The following is an 18035-nucleotide window of genomic DNA, read 5'->3' as shown; positions in this document are numbered from 1 at the left end:
CACAGACCCGCCGCAACATAATCAGTCTTCACCTAAAGATCTTTTTTAGGCCAGCCACAGTGTGTTAGCCTCTCTGGGGATGGTCGGACAGCATGTTTTGATGCTTCTGGGCTCTCCAGGCGTCTGTCCTGTGGAGCCTGATTGCCTCGCAGCCCCCGCTCTGTGGAGAAAATGAGGTTGAGGTGGACCACTCGGGCCTCTCCAAGGCACAGAGCCATCGCAGTCGAAGTGGAGCCCTGACCCCCAGCAGATTTCTAATGGATTTTAGGCGTCACAGGCAAACACACAGCTGGGCTCCAAACAAACTCATCACAGCACCCCAGATTTGTGGCTCCCCCATCGACCCACGCACCCACCCACACAATCCTGCCTCCCGCACACTTTTTCTGTACTTGTGACAAGCAGCCACTGCCTGAGAAACTGTTTCCACTGCCATTCTCTGTACTTCAGACTGACGTGGAAAACATGATCTATAGCTACATTAGCTCCTTTTCAATAAAATCAACTATCAGTTTTCCTTTTGTTTTGCGTATTTCATGTGTTTTTGTTTTCTTTCAGAATTCCCGGGGGCATAAAGAACTGATTTCAGTGTTATATCCCTCACTTTTGCTGTGTTTCCTGGTGTTCCATTGTTTTCTGGCTCTCTCTGCCTCCTGTTCTTTCCCTGTGTGGGTGTATGTTTGTGTGTGGTTTTATTTTTGTATAGCCATGTGTTGTATTAAGCCACAGAAACAGAAGTTTGCCTCAATTTCAGTGAGAATGTCAGATAATAGCAAGGTGAAAGCTAAAACATTATGCGTTAATCAAAGGAGTGTTCAATCTGAGATGTTTGTGTTTGGACTACAAATGATGAGCAATGTGTAATACATTTATTCCCTGTTTGCATATTGATGAATGTGCACTGCCTGAATGGACCAAAATGAAGGTGGATTTGAACTAAGCCAGGCTTTGTCGCTATTTGATGCAGTGGTTGATCCGGTGTCTTTGGGTTTTAGCCATACATGGGAAAGTCATGACTACATGTCCCTGGCAAAGTGGCTCTTGGCTTGGCAAGGTCTTAGCTTTTGTCTCATAGAAGTCAGGGGTATTGATTCACGCTTGAGGTGTCTCTCTGTGGAGATTGGCTTGCTGTGCTAGCATTATCTTGGGTGGCAGTGTATTCATAGTGTACTGAACAATGGGGCTGTGGGACGATGCAGCTAAATTGTTCTCAATGACTTTCATAAGCAGCGGGGGCCTGTGGGTTGTAGGAGAAAGCAGGTAATAAACTTTAGAGGGTACTGAGTACAAGGGGACCTCTTCACACTCAAACTTCTACCAAGTTGTACTTTTCATATGATCACAACTTAACAGTTTGAACTGTCTGAATTCCACATTTATAATGTGTAGTGTTATAATAGGTGTGTGTTTGTGTGTGTGTGTGTGTGTATATAAAGTATATGTACACTGCCTGCCCAGAAAAATGTCACCACCTTGTTAACTTAGCAAATCGGTTTTGTTTACAATTGGATAATTACTGCATGGATGATCATTTTTCAGCTGGCAACAAGTTATTTAACCTAAACTGATGCATTGAGTAACTTCTCATTTCTTAAACAATCATGTCGGTTGTGAAAAAGGTGTGAATCTGTTTCCGAAAGGTCAAATTATTTAGAAGGGCATGTTGTCTGATGAATCCAGATTTACCCTCTTCCAGTGAGGGAGCATCAGAGTAAGAACAGAGGTAGGTGAAGCGATGCACCCATCATGCCTAGTGCCTAACGTACATTTCTGTGGGGGCAGTGCTATGATCTGGGCTTGCTGCAGGTCAGGTCTAGGTTCAGCAACATTATGTGTCCAAAGAATGAGGTCAGCTGACTACCTGAATATACTGAACGAAAATAGATTTTTTCTTCCCTGATGGCACGGGCATATTCCAAAATGACAATGCCAGAATTGATCAGATTGTGAAAGAGTGGTTCAGGTAAAATGACACATATATATATATATATATATATATATATATATACAGCCGAGGTCCACTCACTAAAAATCACATAAACAAGAAGCAAAAGGAGATGGATACAGGAAAATTTCCAAGTTACTGAATATCCCTTGAAGTACAGCTAAGATAAGTTAAGGTAACACTTCACTTCACCCACAGAGGCATATTCAGCTGTTCCAGCAGCACCAACAACTACAACAAATAGAATAACCTAGAGACAAAGCGATAATCCAACCGAGAACAATAATTCTTCTATTTATAATACCACCAGTAATGCAGGGAATACTGATGGAGTAAATGTATAGATGTCTATAGAAAGTCTGATGGCAGAAAGGACTTGTGGCTGGAGTGCTTTGCACACTTTTGATGGAGTAGCCTGTTGCTTTCTCCCACGTCTTTCGACGAGTCCAGTGAACACCAAAAGCTGACCTTCCTTCAGACCATCTTCAAGAACTGAAAGAAATATGGCACATGCGTTTATCTGCCTACAGCAGACCGTCGTCAAAAAGTGGGTGACAAGACTACTGAGGGAGTCCACCAAGACACCTATGACTCCACTGAAGGAGTAACGAGCCTCTGCTGCTGAGATGGGATACACCATGCATTCAACAAATGTTGCCCAGGTGCTTCACAAATTCAAGCTTTATAGGAGAGTGGCAACAAGAAGCAAGTTCATATTAACTCTCAGATAGAGCTTTCCAACTTTTATGTGGGAAACTCTGAGGTGAAGTGGAACAAAGCTCTGTGATCTGAAGAGACCAAACTGAGCTTTTTGTCCATCAGATTAGACGCTACTGTATGTTTGATATAAACACAACACACCATCACAAACAAACCCTCTCAACCAAGGTGTATGGTAGTTTAGCAGCATTATTCTGTGGGGATTAATTGCGGCAACAGGCCCTGGAAGGCTTATGATGGTAGAGGGCAAAATAAATGCAGCAACACTGTGAAATCCTGGAGGAAAATCTGATGCAGTCTGCAAGTGAAGTGCAACTTGGGAGATCTGTTTCCCATTAAGGAAGTGACAATGTGTTGCATACAACAAACAGCATAGAGCTTTGGCTGAGATCAGGATTGGGTAATCTAATAATTGCAGAAATTATAACACATGTATCAGGTGAAGCAGTATATCAATGTTTAGATGAGTTTGGGATGGAGGGGCCACGATTTTCCCATAGAACACCAATATTTCATTCCAGGGTGGCCCTGCTGTTTCAAATTATGCTCCTATGGGTTATATGAGAAGGTAGGGACAAACAACACACTGTATATGGTTTGAGGATCTGTGTGTATACATGGTATAGTATATAGGTATATATATATGATTGAAATATAGCCTGTTAAATTTGGTAATCACATTCAGAAATGGACAAAGTTCAGGTCTCAGGCTTATGCAAACAATTTCACCTAGTATTAAATATTACTTTAGAATATTTTTTTACAACAGTATCTCTCTCTCTCCAAATTAAGGCTTGGTAACTTGCTCAGGGACAAAAACAACACGTACATGAATTTTAAACGACAGCTACCTCCACGCTGATGCACTGATAATGATTTGGAATTTCAGTGGTAATATAGATGAACCCCTTTTTTTTTTTTTTTATTATTTTAACTTACGCAATAAATGTAATCACTGAAGCCTGAATTAGCTTCAAGTGTCTTAGTTTCCATTATTTCCCCAGTCGTAAGCCTCTGATATTCATTATTTGGAGTCATTGCATGAGATTAATTTTGCCTTCATTCCTCCTCCATAACCTAAACTGACCTTCTGGCAAACTGAACATGACATCCAGAGAATGATGATGACACTAAAGACAGTATTCCTCATAGAGGGTCTTCCAGTCATTTCCATCTTATTAACATGTCTTCATCTCTGGAACATTGCTTGTAGGCTGCCTAGGGCTGAAAAATAAAATCGGAATAAATGCAGCCCACATAGAAAAAAAAGTTTGAAAAAAAGAACATGTGCTATTTATTCAACACAGAATTTTGCTATGTAGTTTAGAATTATGTGTTACCATGAAACTTTGTGTATTTTATGGTACATGTACAGGTGATCTCAACAGATAAACTAGTTTAATGTGATGAAAATAATAGCCTGCATCAATTACCACTAATCTCATGTATCAGCACCTACACAGTAGTGATCAAAAACTGCCCAAAGTGTTTCAAACCTGACGGCAATAAAAGAATATTCAAAAGCAGAATCACCATAGAAACAGATGAACAGCTCAAGGTGAGCTTTTCTCAAAACACAGCAATTGAAACAATGCTTTTGTGGAGGTGGAGAGCCAAGCTACATTCTTCAGTATACTATATGCATACATACCATGTGTCTCAGATGGCCACATCCTCCAGTTCAAGGTTTATGCTTCTGGACACTCACTCTCTCTCACTAAGTTGGACACTAATCCATAACTGAAGTTGGCGTGCTTTGTGACAACACTGCATTTGCACAGAAGGGATCGTGTCCTTGGGAATGGAAAAGGAGTCTTTAAGTCTTTAAGCTGACTGACCCACATGGCTGGGAAACTCTCCTGAGCTCTTGTTTCCTGCAGGAAGAGGTCACTTGTCCGCCAAAACTCGGCATAGAATCTGACATCTGTCCATATATATTTATTCGAAGCGTTATATTTTAGTGTTCGTATGTTTCAGTGGTATGTGGTATATGCTTTTATAGAATCAGGATAACTGAAACACTTTAGAGAAGTAGTCTAGTCCCTTTACAAGGACACCAGTGAAAAGCAAATACAGTACAATACAGAGTACAACATGTTACTACAACTAACAGTAATATATTGTAGGTATGCTCCTTCAGCAGCCTTAGTAATTATGACAGAAGTGAAGGGAAGAGTTAGATCACGTAATCTTAATACTTCCCTACAGGAGGCTGACCTTCGAATCCATTGCAAAGCTTTTGAAAACCAATTTTTAAGCAATTAAACTACATCCTATAACATTAAGGACATATTTTAAACAAAGCCACTTTAGTTTTGTTCCTAAACTTAACTAGTTGTCTGTGTGCTTAAACTTAACTAAAACTTAACCAAGTGTTTTGTTTCAAACTCAACTGTGTAATGTACAGTATGCATGAGGAAATACCAGCCAGTAGCTGTTTCTTCTTTCATTCATGCTAACCCATGAAAGGTTACATTCCCCTAATGTCCCTAGAGGTTACAGAGGTCAGTAGGTATGAGAAGTAAGTCTGACCTTTTCTGTGCCTTAAGGACAGCTTTAAATTTACATAAGGGGCTTTCTTTGAAAACTACTATAGCTTTTATAGATATATTGAGTTGAAATATTCATGGTTTGAGCTTGGTCACTATCAATGCAGGATGAATTTCTGGGAATTTAAATGTTGCATGAACTTCTTCTTCCTGGAAATTCTGGAAATGTTGAAAACATAGTTCTCTCTCTGTGTAACTCTGACATGTCAGCTTTGACCGTGGTTCTTCTGACCTGATACCAGGAACATTATTTATAGCTGCAAAGCTTGCAGCACCTTTGATGCTCATGCGGGAACAGCCGACAAATGAGGGTAAAAAAACTGCGGTTGTGACTTAGTTTTAGTCAGTAACCTTTGAATGTCAGAACCTTAAAGCCAAACATTTAAAATAAATGCCTATTACAGCCCATCCAGTAAATGTCATGCATTTCCGTAAAGTTGGGGTCACACATATATTTAATTAAATTGCCCAAGTGTCTTTTTCTAATGTTATGAAACACTGGAAAAAAAGGACGTTGTCGGAGGTAGAGAATAATTTTGACCTGAAAACAAGCTCAGTTTTATGCTTGTGCTCCTGCAGAGCAGTAGATGAGCTTGTGGGAGAAGGTGCAATGAGTTCCCTCCCAGAGGACTCACATGGGACTACCTGGTGACAGAGCTCAACAGGGATCTGTGGCTGCAAAATTATTACGCTTAGACTCCAGTGGTGACTACGCATTTCAGCTCTTTCATTTGGTCCTCTATTATGGCTTATGCGTGTGTGTCTATCTGTGAACACATTGGTCGATATATGTAGCTTTCTGAAAATCCAGCACTCATGCTCGATTCGCATGGTTTACAGTACATGTAATAACGTCCCATTAAGCTGATTGGTGATTGGTTATAATATAAATCTGAGTCTTGTCTGGAGGAAAGTAACAACTTCTAGGTGTGTTGTTTTGGTTTGTTGTGTTTGTGTGCGCTAAAATTTAGAAGTGAATTTAAGTTTTTATGTTCCTCTCGAATCAATAAAGGTCTTGGCCTTTGTTTATGTGTTGCAAAGCTTTTGCTTCCTGTACACAGACATGTTAGATGTACAACAGAAAAATACTTTTTCTCTTCCAGTTCACATCCCTTGAGTATTGAGTCCAAAAGTAGTTTTATCTCCCTAAGATGTGATTAAAGTTTCCTTTCATACACTTTGATGCTGTAGCAGTATTTTTGAAGTGTTAAAGTGTGTATTTGAACACGAGTGAACCTTACTAGACATTCTTATAATAATAGCAATAACAGACAAAGGCATATGAATCAACAGACCTGATTATCACTCCCTTAAATGTGATTAGGAAAAAGTTTACAGTTCAGCTTTTGCTGTATGTTTTGGTTTATTTATGTGTAGTATGAAGTTCTGTTCTATCAATTTTGCAGCATTTGTGTGAGAGAGTATAGAGCTTATTCTTCAGAATGAATCCTGATACTTGCATCCGCAGTCAGGTCATCAGCAAACACCGGTAAAACAGTTCCATTCGTAGCCATACACAACACTACCTCCACCATGTTTGACAGATTATGTGGTGGCTGTTTCTTTACCTCTATATATTTTTCTCTTCCCATCATCTGTTACAAGTTGATTCCAGACTTGGTCAGACTTTTTTAGCTGTTTTCTGGAAGTGCAATCTAGCATTACCAGTGTTTTGTACCTTGTTGTGAAGCCTCTATAATTTACAATCGCATTTACAATTAGTCATTGGGCAGACGCTTTCAACCAAAGCGACTTACAATAGAGGTACAAGGTACAAGGCAGGTAAGTGTAAAGAGGTCTTACCTAAGGACCTCTACTGGAGGTAGGCCACTGCCAGGATACAAACCCCGGTGTCCCGCATAAAAACTATGAATCTACTGTGAACTCATGTGAATAAAGTTGAATTGTAGTTTTGATAGAAACACTTTTCTCATGAACACAAGTTTTTCTCTTGTTTATATTATTGCTATTTTAAAGTGGATTCAAATCTACAATACATATTTAAATTGACATTTAAACATGAAAGCCTCATTCTTTGCCCCAATGCAGAACACTTAAAGAGGACAAAACGCCAGTCAAACAGTACCTCTGTATTCTAGAAATGTATTCAAACAACAAAGCGCAAAGTGTATGAAACCAAAATGCCATGCATATTACATTCTTATCAACATCATCATTACAGATACAGTATGAGACTTTTTGTAATGCTTTCTTACTACAAATATGCTCCAAAACTATGTTTTAATGTAGAGAGGGGTTGTCAAAGACTTCTGCTACCTGCACCCATTTACCAACGCTGCAGCATTGTAGAGATATTCACTTGAAAAACATGTTGAGTGAGGCTCACCTTTCCAACCAGTCAGATAATTTCACTTACTTCTGCACGATTAGTCATTTTTGGAGCATTGTCTAATTTGATAATGATGAAGTGCTGGGCTGAGTGGAGTACGGCACAGAAGAGCAGGAAGAGCCAAATTGATTTTAAGTCTTATGTTAGCGCTATTGTCCTGTACTATCGTTATCATACAGTATGGAAGAAATGGCAAACGGACTCCTGCAAGACTGTATCTGCTTTCGTGGGCACTCAGCGCTTGGTTAAAACGTAACTTAATGAAAAGCAGTGTTTTGCTGTCCTCTTTATAGAGGTATAGAGGTTTCAAGTCTGCTGCTACTGTTGTATCTGTGAGACCACCCAGCAGTGATTAATATCCCTGCAGCAATGTGGAAACTGACACTGCTCAGTGACAGCAAAAGCAAGATTTGCAGTACGGGTGTGAAGTTACCTTTACCATACAACACATATAAGAGTAAGCGTTCTCCAAATAAAGACTGGGGAAATTTTTGTTCAAGATTATTGCTTTATCTTAAAGCCATCAGAGGCAGAAGTGACAGGGTAACAACAGCTGATAAGGAGTCACTCTTAAAGTGTGTGGTACGGTTTAATACTGAAAATGTCCACAGTGAATTTGTGTGTTTAATATGACAACAAAAATGAATAAGTTCTGGAAGCACAGTTTCCAAAAACACCATTTCCCTCCTTCCACCATTCCCTCCTTCAGCATCTACTGTGCTACCTTCCTACACTTCAACGTGCATCTACATACAGTATAAGGGACCTGCCTAAAAGTTCAGCAGCTGCACACCTTACCACAGAGACCTGGTTTAATATCCTAATTAGAACAAACACTTGAGCGTGGTTCACCAACCTGTCACAGCCTTACAACATTTCTTCATGTTCCAGTCTAATCACACTATTATCCAGAAAGTACAGTACAAGCCACACTGAAGCAATTGTTTGGAAAATCCAGCACGCCGTGTGTCTGTAGCTTATTCAGGTGTCTGCTCGTTATGTTGTTTTAAACCAAAAGTGGAACTATTTCTCTTTCTCTTGATCCTCCTTTAATGGCTATAAAAACAGATATATCAGCCGGGGCTGTTTTCGCCACGGTGACATCTCATTTGTTATTGCAGAAGATTATAACTCAACCAAAGGCTATGACATTGATAAAGACTGATTCTCAGACGCTTTAAAAAAGATCATTGGTACCTGTGGTTATTTGAAGCGCTGTGCAATCGAGGGAGTGCTGAGGATTAAATTGTCTAATAGTTCCTTTTATAAATGAGGGGGAATTAAACATTTAAATATAGAAACTTTCCTCAGGGTCTTGACTTGCTAGGTGAACAGTTCTTAAGTATATTTGACAATTTTGTTACTGAGCCTGGGGTCACATGTTTTATTTTACATTTTTTTTACACACACATGAATGTGTGCACATTATTAAAGCCATAGCCATCAATCATCTATCAAAGGCTGTGTAATGCATGTTTAAATATTGCAGACATGCATTGTGTAGGTGTGCAGGAGCTGGTAAACCAGCCTTTAGCAAATGCCAAATGCTAAGATATATTTATATCAGTATATATTCTCTTTTTTTATATATGATTTTGTGTGGTTGGAATATTACTGCTTCTGCGATGCATTTTTAACTACTGGCAACTAGACAAAATGGTCAAATTTGGATTTTAATAAGATACTTTTGCACAAACCACACATTTAAAAGTTTATCAGGCTTTAGGAGTTTGGTGATCTTGCTTATAATACATTTTCAGAGAAATCACTAACAGGTGTGCAGAGCCTTTTCATGGTCCTGTGGGCTGATAAATTACACTTATTAAGTCCTCTCTTGACATAATATCTTTTGAGTAAAGCTGTGCCTGTGTGTACTGCACACATGTATGAGATTTTGCACTGATGTGAAAGACACCTGGCATATATCAAGTACGTAGCAAAATGGTGAACGGGATTCTTCTCTTTCAACAGCCCAAATTCCGTAAATGCTAATGTTAATTTGTTTGTTTGGTATAATTTCAGCTAAACTATACTGTGACAGCCAACAAACACAGTAGCTGAGGGACAAACCCTGAATTACGGCCATTTGCTTCTTGTGCATGTGTCTGTTTCGGGATAAAAGATGAATTTTGGGAGAGTAAAATAAAAATAGCTCATGTTTGTCTGTGTAAAAAATGATTGACAGATTAATATAGTGTGCTGATTCCACATTAGGCTATGGTCTGTCTCATGAGTCTTGACTCTTGAAGCAGATTTCAGATTTCTTCTTCTTTTGAGGTATTTTTGCAAAGTTTCTAAGCTCTTGGTCAAAGTGTTAATTTCTTATTTAATTAGTTTTTTGTTGTTGTTGTTGCTACTAAATCGTAGGATTGGCATAAATGAAAGACTTAGGGCTTCGCTTCTGGCCTAGTTTGGAGTCTGTTACTTAATTTATTCATGGGTTAAGACATGTATCCTTTGTGGGTTTGACTTGTCACCGACTAAAACTTGAACTTTACGTTGCTGGAGAGAGAGGACTCACCTGCTCACCAAGACCTTAAATCTTTAAAACTGCCAAACCAAAGAACTATAAATGTACAAAGTGAAAAACTTTGTATAGATTATGGAGATATGCTTTAAAAACACAGAAATCAGAATTAAAACATACAATGTTCCAGTTAACTTATTTGTGCACAATAACTGTGTGTAAAAGTGCACACACAGCCACATTCCATCCTCCTTTGACCCCAGAATACAAAGAGGCAACACTAATACAATCTGAGTAAGAGACACTAAGGCATTATCATGGAGATCATTACAATCATCGTGTGTATGCTAATGCACTTGTATATGCTGTGTTAGGCCATGGTCTGCTACACACCCAGGGTAGGTTAGGAGCCTTTCATAATTGATACCCAACGTTTACTTCCAGCCCAGGTGTGTTGCAGGAAATAACCACTGACCCAATTACAGTTTGCATCCAGCATGCTTTGGTTAATTTGTGTAAAAGCCATAATTGCTCTTGGATTTATAATTCATGAACAAGGGCGTGCGGCCCTGGCAGAGCATCAGCATCTATTACTCAACCACCCATGAGTGCATCTCACACTCTCTCTATGCAGACAAATAGTAAACACGTGGGCGTGGGTGCGTGACTGTGCGTGCGTGTGTGTTTCTGGCGTGCGCTCACACACAAAGACAAGCACAAGGCCAGATATGTACTTGCACTGGCTAAATGGTTGCAGATGTTAATACGAGTGAGAAAGATTAGGAAGTTGAACTCTGGTGAGTCGCCACTGGGAGATTTTAATGTATTTTGACGGTTGTTGTGTTTTTTTTTTTGTTTGTTTTTTTTCCTACAGGTGCTGCTGCCATCAAAAAAAGATTGGCAACTGCTGGGGAGTCAACATGCCCCTTGTTAACAGCATCTCCTATAAAGAGGAAGTGCACTAGATGCTTGAGGCTGGCTGTGTTCCTAGTGTGGTGCAGATCAAATTGACAATATTTAGTGATAACTATTTCCGCCTCCTTGTCCACATTTTCTTTTTCTTGATTCTGGTTCTTTACATCTAGTACTTTTTTTTATAAACTTCACACTTAGATATATTTAAATTACAGCTTTAAACATATATAAAAGCAGAACATATAGCAGAAGGGGAAAAACACATTTCATCAGTATCCCAATGATGAACATATTCTACTACTTCAATGCACACTGACCTGCAGTCATCTTCATTGCAATTTTGTTTATAACTGAATGTTTAGAGAACCCAAGTCATTATAAAAACTTTGTGGAGAAAAAAAACAAAAACACATCTTACACTATTCGAAAATAGTAACCACTATAATATTAGTAGTTGAAATCAAATATCACAATGCAATACTGATTATATTATCCAGATCAATACTACTATCTGGATGGCAATTGTAATTATCTTTAAAAGCTGCAGTGAACCACAGTAACTAACTAAAACCACCAAAAGAATCTCTGTGTAATTTGGACTCCAGTGTTGTTGTCTTTTCCTGAACAGTGAGATCAAATAACCACAATGTGTTTGTCACTAGGGGTAACAATTTATGACTTTTCATAAATTACAACAACTGTGCTGATTGAAAACTCTCTAAACTTGAGAGTAACATCCACTCGTGTTTCTTTGTATCTTTGCTGAGTGTTCATGCTCAGAAGTAATTACAACAGTTTGCTGCTGTAATCCATGTATGAAGGATTCTTCTTAAACTATTCTTAAACCTTGGACAGGGCCACATGCAGAACAGGATGAGTCTCCCTTTCAGTGAGACCTCCTGCTACTCCATCTAGTAAACTGGTCAGGTAATGCCTCCTCTTCCAAAGACTCATCAAAGTAATCTTCTATTCCATCAGTGGAGTCTTCAGGTGAAGCCGATCCCTCAGGCGCACTCACTATACATTTGGATGCTGCGGGGCATGGTCAGGATCATCATCTTCACAGAATTCTTCCGCTCAGTGTCTGATTTGTCTCCCTATCTACTTGTCAGATGGTCAACAGTTTGCTCTGTCCCACTTCACTACTTAAAACCCCAATGTTCAGCAGCTAGCTGGCCGAAAGAGACAGGTGTAACGTAGAAGGTCCAACCTATGGATTAATGGAGTAGTAGCACAAAAAAAAGACTTAGACTAAAGACTAAAGACTAAAATGTTATATTTTTATTTTAACATAAAAAAAGTAATGGAAATCAACCTGATTGACAGTTATAACATTCATCACATGCAAAAATATTAAAGAGAAACATTTTTGGGCCACTTTTGACCTGTGTTACGCATCAGAGTTAGGATGATTTCTTTGTCTTTTTTCCTTTCATGTAGTATTTATTTTGCTTTTGTGTGAAACGGCCCTTAACAATTCTTCAATCATAGAGTTCAACTGATAACCAGTCGCGTCCACGCTGAGGCCTTAACCTGCAATAAGGGGTCACGAGTAGACGTTTGATTATTTTAGAGGTCAAAAAAGTTGGAAGGCACTGCTTTAGAATAGTAATGCAAAGGTCAGCCTTTGGTGTCAAGAACCCACAAGCATGATGTATTTCACAAGCCCCCATTGTTCAACAGCTCAGCAAGTAAAGACATGAGACACAATGATTTCTTCAGTAGTCACAAAAAATAAGAATAATGAAATCCACTTAAAAAGCTTTCATTTCGTGTTCTTAATGAGCTACAATCATTTATTTCTTCCTAGACAGCAACCTGCAGCTGGAAACAAGATGCTGTCAACTAATTAAAGTGTTAAAGAGTAAAAAGAAAAATAAAATAAAATCAAGTTAAATTGTCATATGAATTTTTGTGTGGTTATTATCTCCATGATCACTGAGGTGGCTCCAAATTCATTACAAATTATGATATACTTAAAGCATCTAAGCAAAAAAACGGGTTTATCAAATTAGCATGAGCAAGAGCATCAGTGGCTCTGCTCATAGAGTAGGAGTTCATTTAATACATTTGAAATGTGTTTTTTCAGCAACAATAGATGAGCAGATTTTAGATGCATTATTTGTACCTGGTGGCTACATCTGTAAATTTAGTCAACAATTTGTAAACTTGGATTTGTTTGGTATTTTTGTCCTCTGTGAAATAATTCAAAAAGTACTTTTATTTGGAGAAAATGACTAAGAGAGGCAAAAATGCTTTTTATGACTTTTTTATGCTTTAAAATGTTACTGGCCGGGCCTGGTGACACCTCTGCTGGTTTCTTTACACACTGTTTGCATCGTGCATGTACATGAGAGTGAAGGCATTGCTACGATTCCTCTCTCTGCCCCTGTCTGTTATGTTTGGTTCTGTGTCTCACCCTCCTGCCACACCCACATATTGACTTCCTCTTCCCCCACTCTCCACACATTGGACTAATTACTGACTCATTTCACCTGGTCATCCCTCTGATTTATAAGCACACCTCAGTCCTCAGTTGAATTGCTGGTTTGTTGTTCATTCATCCTCTCACTTCTGACATTCATTCATTGCTCGCTCATGCTGCTCACTTCTGCTTCGTTCATGCTCCACAATTCTGTTCAGTTTGTTCGTTCGTTTGTCCATCAGGAACCTCTGTTTTGTTTGTTAGTTTGAATTGTTTGGCCTGCCTTTTGCAGTGTATTTTTTTGTTGTTACTTTGTCCTGTTAGTTTTGTATGTTTGTTCCTGTCCATTCTGCCTCCTGCAGTGATTTTGGTTTTTTACTTTGTACGTCTAGTTTGTCTGTTGGTTTCTTGTCCACTTTAGTGCGCGGTTTTTCGTTGATACTTTGTACTGTTGGTTCGTCTGTTTAATAATGTTCTTCTGCCTTGTGCAGAGATTTTGGTTTGTTACTTTGTACTTCTGCTTTGTCTGTTAGTTTCGTCCACATTAGTGTGAAGTTTTGTGTTGTTACTTTGTATGTCAGGTCTAGGGTTCTGTTTGTATTTTACAATTGCGTTTTTGGGTCCCTTTTGGTTGATACTTCATGTTTGTTAGTTCCCTGTGTCCCCTGACCTTTTTGTTAATAAATATACTTTTTGTTCGCACCCGTTTGGTCCCCGTCAGTCTTGTCCGTCCCTGTTCGTAACAGGCATGGGTGTCACGAACAGTGAGCCACACACTCATTACAAAGTTGCTTCACCAGTGAGTTAGTAAGTGTACATTTAACTATGCTGCAACAGTTTCTGTGCCTTAACTTGCCACTGCAGCGCCGGTTCAGAAACGGTTACGCGTGTTAAGGTAAAGGTCAATTCCAAACCAAATTTGTTTAATTTAAAGGACCTGTTGGGTCTGTTGGCACTGCGGCTGTTGATTGTTGGCTGGGCCTGGTTTCAGGTGCTTTACATCAATTACACAGCGTCCTTGTTTTGGCTAAATGTGTATCAATTTGTTCGAAATGGGGAGTAAAAGGCACTGGATGTGAATCAGCAGTCCAAAACAGGACCTGTGTAAAATGTCAACTGTAAAATTTTAGGGCTTTAATAACAATATTTTTAGAATTCCTGCACAAATTGCAGCTATTTCCATGTGTGTGCGTAAATATGTCCCATAATCCAACAAAATAATTATACATTTATGAAGTGCTGAATATTTGGTTCGACTTCTTTGCACTCTGCCTGCCATGCAAGTTCACTGATTTCTGTAGTCTACAGGTTTGTGTGATCCAGGTCAAACTGGATCTGCAGCCCTTTGAGTGTGCAACTTTGCTGGGATATTTTGACAGAATGGCCAATCACTACTCACATGGTTTCAGCTTGGCCGGGGGCTGATTATATACAGTATATCACAGCTAAACAGCGTCCACAAGAAAATGATGAGGACAATAGTGAGAGAGAGAGAGAGTGAGAAGGAGAGAGAGCGGGGTGAGACAGAGGGAGAAAAGTAGAGGAAATGTGTAAAGGATTTTAAAGACTCATTTGTCTGGTTCCTTAATGAGAGGAAGCGGAACGAAGACCCCGGCTAATATTCCGAGGGGTCTAATTAAAATTAGGTGTGATCCGATGGAGGAAGGAGCCACAGAGGTGATTTTAGTCACAGCCCAAAAGAGACCGGCTAATTAGAGAGAGTGATGGCCTTTACTTGGAAATCACTGGAGAGTCACAGGGCACACACATTGTCCACGTCCCCCTGGCCTGGCATAGAGATTGTTGCCATACTCTCTGTTACAACCAGGGCAGAGAAAAGAGAACACCGGGCAAAGGCAGGGTCGGTGCGGTCCAGTCGGAAGGGGAGCCGTGGTCTGTGACTGGACAACAGAGCAACAGATGAATTCCAGTGCTGCCATGTCTCATTTTCACACACACACACACACACACACACACAATGAGCTGCAGCTATTTCTGTCCTCCTCGTCCGTGTTTACTTTTCAAGCACTGTGGAGGCAGGCTTCGGCTCGGGCTACACAATGTTCCCTAGCTGCGCGAGGGTCTCCAAGATTTTTTTTTTTTCCCCACCGCCCCTCGTATCAATAGATAATAACACCCATGCCTGAAAGAAATTAATTAGATTCATCCTCGCCAAATTTGGGCATAATTTCATTTGGGTGCTCAAATGCGATCCCCTGCGGGCTGTTTCTCATCACTCGCTGTCACTCTCATTGATGAAGAAACATCAATAGCTATTTGTCAATGTGAGCATTATGTATATGAGCTATCGGGTTCTCTTTGATTTTCCCCAATGGCCTGTACATGTTCATCTTACCTTTGACATTGAGGGAATGCCATCTTGTTGTTCTTTATGACACTGTGATAGCACTTGCCCTAATCTTAATTGATGGCGCTGTGGCTCATCTGCTAAAAGCAGCCTATATTTATCTGCTTGGACTATATATGTGCACTAATAGCAATTGCTTTCTGCCGCCTGTCCTTGGGAAGCTGCCAGGAAGACTGCAAGAGGGCAAGAAGAATCATCCTAATGTCGCAACACCGTAGAGCTCTAAATCATTCTGCTCATAATAAAGACACACACACACACACACACACACACACACAAAAGACCACACAGGTGCAACCACACATTCGCAAAGCACACAGCCAACCTCGTAATTAACTGAGGCAGATGTGTTTTTATTTAAAACAGGAGAGGTTTAAACATGTAAGTCTGAGATTATGTGAATTAGAGGAAGACCTTGGCTCGATCGAGACTCAAACCAGCTCTCCGCTCGCAGAGACACCGGCTAATATGACCAATTACTTTTCACACCACAGGCATGGAATTGTCAAATGAAGCGGCTGAACTGTTCATGTGTCTGGAAATAGACTCCTTGGCTCCGTATAAGATATTTACAGGAGGTGTGTGTTGCCAGGTTAATCATTAAAAACCAATGTGCCTGAGCCTGGTTCGTGTCCATAGTGTCACCAGGGACACGTTTAAATGCATTTCCAGACGCAGACGCACGTTTAAAACCTAATTGTGATGTAATTATGAAGCAAAATAGTTCAAAGACTTTTGCTGATCATTTAGATGATGAGTTCATCCAAATGAGAGGAGTAAATGAATTAGTCTGTGCGGGAAATAGATGCAAATGATCGTAACACTGAACATGAGGTGATCCGACAACTGTCTCTGAACAATACGAGCAACACCTGTGATTGTTGTTTATTTGCATATCTGACATCATCACCGCCATCACCTCATGTCATCATCGCCCAAACTGCCCTCTTGCGTCTTGAGACCCCCCCTTTGCTCTACTTCCCAGCTGTTTTTAGTCACGTTCAGATTCGACTCCAGCAGTCACATCCAAAATGCTCAGTAGGCGCCGGCACACGGAGAACTCCGCCGCCCATGTGCTCGCCCACTCCCGCCCCACGACCTCTGCTTATTACTCCCAAATAAACACCCCCCTCCCTCCCAGCCTCCCCTCTCTCGCCTGTCTGACCTTCTCCACCGCTGCACTATTGCCCGCAGTCTCCCATTCAGCCGATGCCAACCTCTTATCCCCTTATCCACGCCATGCAGGACCAAACATGGGACCTTGAGTGACGGGGCTTTTTCTGTTGCTGCCCTGAACCTCAACTCTGCAACTCTGTACCAACCTGTTCACATTCAAAAAAGCTATTGAAAACTCACTTTTAGAATGACTTTTAGTGGCTGGTCTGATGCTCCCCTGCTACTCATTTTCCTTATAATGTCTTCCCTGGTTCTTGTGTGTTTTGTTCTCTTGATATTCTCTTCTACTTGACCTAGAATAAAAACCCAAAAGTGGACACAATATAGCGTCCTATATTGGTATATCGAGCTAAATTTGATACCTAAAGACACTTGGAGGTAGAACACTAGCATGCATTCTGTATGGTTCAAAACATGCATTGCAGCATCGCAAACTTTGCTGACAATATTTCATCTCATTAGTGAGTCGTCACTTCAAACCTACAGGTCCAGGCTCCATTCAAAGACTCACTGTGCTGTGTTCGACTCCAAAATCACTCATGTGGGACCTGATGTGCCCAGTGGCTGGGATCTGACAGGCTGCGGGTGCCACAGTAGGTTTACAAAGACCTCCAATGAGAAATTGATCTGACAAGCATTCAAGGGTAAATCATTTCCACAAGTTAATTACTTTGGAAGAGAGAGAGAGAGAGAGAAAAAAAAAAATTAACACGGCTGAAACTCTGAGGCATCTGTGACGAGTGCGAGAGCCGGGTCTACGCTGAGGGAGCGCCACCACTTTCTTCGGATGGAGAACACAAACTGCTCTGTGTTTATGGATTATTCAAATAAGGACCAAAACTCAAAGACGCTGCATTCAGGGAGATTTGATTTTTATTATAATACTTTATTAAAACACAAAAATCAAATCGTTTTATTTAATTTCAGCTGCATTTCCAGCTGATTGCCTTTTATGAATGTACTGCCTCTGATTGATAGTCAAGGCTTAACAAAATAAACTGTACTCCTTACACCATAGAACATATTTGCCTTTTTGGCCGGCCAATTTACACATTGTCTCTGATTAGATTTGCGCATTTTAATAAAACCATGGATGAACTCCAATCTCCTCTAAGTGACT

Source organism: Anabas testudineus, chromosome 3, assembly GCF_900324465.2.
Source record: "Anabas testudineus chromosome 3, fAnaTes1.2, whole genome shotgun sequence".
Taxonomy (NCBI): Eukaryota; Metazoa; Chordata; class Actinopteri; order Anabantiformes; family Anabantidae; genus Anabas; species Anabas testudineus.
The sequence above is the reverse complement of the archived record's forward strand: the minus strand, read 5'-3'. Positions refer to the sequence as shown.